The sequence below is a fragment of the Anopheles coluzzii genome (assembly GCF_943734685.1).
Source record: "Anopheles coluzzii chromosome X unlocalized genomic scaffold, AcolN3 X_unloc_13, whole genome shotgun sequence".
Lineage (NCBI taxonomy): Eukaryota > Metazoa > Arthropoda > Insecta > Diptera > Culicidae > Anopheles > Anopheles coluzzii.
Genome location: NW_026054440.1, coordinates 57501 through 60000, shown reverse-complemented (window position 1 = coordinate 60000; position 2500 = coordinate 57501). Strand labels below are relative to the sequence as shown.

Here is a 2500-nt window from a genome sequence, read left to right as displayed (position 1 = left end):
GAATTTCCTGGCCACGCTACATGGCGAGGGATTCCGAGAGAAGGCAGTCAATCACCAGGGAATGATCTCGGCAATGATATCGGCCTGCGAGAAAACCATGCAAAGGATGACGTCGTCTTTCCCCGACCCTCATCGGGACGTTTACTGGTGGACGCCACTGATTGCTCTGCTTAGGCAGAACTGCGAGCAGACGAGAGATCGCATGCAGCAGACAAGTGATCTCCAGAACCGAAGTCTGGCTGCAGCCCAATACAGAACAGCTAAAGCTGAGCTGGATAGAGCTATACGTGCCAGCAAAAAGGCTGCCTTCCAGGAATTGATCGATGCTGCGGAGGAAAACGTTTTCGGAGCCGGGTACTTAGTAGTCCTCTCCCGTCTTCGCGGTGGAAGGGCCCCACCCGAGACGGAGAGAGCGAGGCTTGAAAGCATCGTTACAGAGCTTTTCCCGCAACATCCGCCCTTCAACTGGCCCAGCATCAGTTCCGAGGAAGAACAGGAACAGCCTGCAGACCAGCAGACTCCATGGACCCAAGTCACGATCCCGGAACTCCGTCTGATAGCTAGCACCATGCCGAACAAAAAAGCGCCGGGCCTTGACGGAATTCCGAACGCCGCTGTCAAGGCTGCAATCCTTGCGTACACGGACGTTTTCCAGGCGTTGTACCAAAGCTGTCTGGAAACGGCTACATTTCCAGCACCATGGAAACGACAGCGGTTGGTACTGCTCCCCAAGCCGGGGAAACCACCGGGTAGCAGCGGGTCATACCGACCTTTGTGCATGCTGGATGCCTTAGGGAAAGTGCTGGAGAAGCTCATTCTAAACAGACTTCACAACCACCTGGAAGATCCTGCTGCGGTGAGGCTGTCAGACAGGCAGCATGGCTTCCGGAGGGGGCGATCTACAATTGGTGCCATTCGAACAGTGATCGAGGCTGGTCAGAGCGCGATGAGATTCCGCCGCACGAACGGGCGGGATAACAGGTTCCTGCTGGTCGTGTCAATGGATGTCAAGAATGCCTTCAATACGGCAAGCTGGCAGGCCATCGCCACTGCACTGCAGATGAAAGGAGTACCTGCTGGTCTGCAAAGAATCGTGAGGAGCTACTTCGAGAACCGAGAGTTGGTCTTCGAGACATCCGACGGCCCAGTAACTCGGTCCATCACGGCTGGTGTTCCACAGGGTTCGATTCTTGGCCCCACCCTGTGGAACACCATGTACGATGGAGTTCTGGACGTCGCCCTTCCGCAGGACTGCGAGATGGTGGCGTATGCTGACGACTTGGTGCTGCTGATTCCGGGCATCGACGTAAATGCAGTGAAGGCTGCAGCCGAGGAGGCGGTCGCCAGTGTCTCTCACTGGATGGCTCAATATCATCTCCAGATTGCGCCGGAAAAGACGGAGTGCGTGCTTATCTCCAGCACGAAGAACCCTACGCAGGTCACCATAAGAGTAGGGGACGTGGAGGTGACATCTTCCCGCACGATGCGTTACCTTGGGGTGACCCTTCACGATCACCTATCGTGGCTGCCCCATGTCCGAGAGGTAACCACTCGGGCAAGGAAGATAGCAGATGCCGTTACCCGCCTCTTGCGCAACCACAGTGGACCAAAGACCAGCAAAGCGCGACTGTTGGCCTCGGTCGCAGAGTCGGTCATCCGATATGCTGCGCCCATCTGGCATGGCGAGGTGACGAAGAGAGAGTGTCGTCGACTTTTGGAGAGGGTTCAGCGAGTCTCAGCACGGAGGGTGGCACGCACCTTCCGTACCGTAAGGTATGAGACCGCCACCCTCCTCGCCGGGCTGACCCCCATCTGTCTCTTGATAGAGGAGGATGCGCGAGTGTTCGAGCGTGTTAATGATCCGGGTCGGTCGATAACGAAGGCAGCCATCCGGTTGGAGGAGAGGCAGCGCACCATCACGATGTGGCAGAGCCAATGGGACGCCGAGGCCGACACCTCCAGATACACCCGGTGGACGCATCGGATAATCCGCGACATCAGCGCTTGGCAAGGCCGGAGACACGGGGAGATGACCTTCCACTTGGCCCAGGTGCTCTCTGGACATGGGTTCTTCAGAGAGTACCTGGCCATCAACGGCTTTACGGAATCCCCTGACTGTCGCAGCTGTGCGGGTGTTCCGGAAAATGCCCATCACGCCATCTTCGAATGCCCCAGGTTTGCTCGAGTGAGGATGGAGTACTTTGGTGAACTGGGGCCGAATCCGGTCACGCCGGACAGTCTTCAGGACTTCCTTATGGGCAGCCAAGACAACTGGAGCAGCTTCTGTGAGGCGGCACGTCGAATAACAACAACGCTGCAGCGTGACTGGGACACGGAACGAGAACAGCGGGCTGCTTCCAATCGTGAGGAAGCTGAAATACAACAGCAGCTACAGCGAGAGGAAGACGAACGCCGCACTGAAGAACGGCGGCAGCTCCACAATGAGGCAAATCGTGCCTACCGCCAGCGCAATAGGAGAAGTCAACCTACTCCACCAGCT

The 2500-nt window shown here is 57.1% G+C and overlaps 1 long non-coding RNA gene across 3 annotated transcripts in view; it reads left to right on the top strand.

Moving 5' to 3' along the window:
• Nucleotides 1-2500, top strand: part of LOC125907703 (uncharacterized) — a 34006-nt gene that overhangs the window by 17052 nt on the left and 14454 nt on the right. The gene's annotated exons all lie outside the window — the stretch shown is intronic.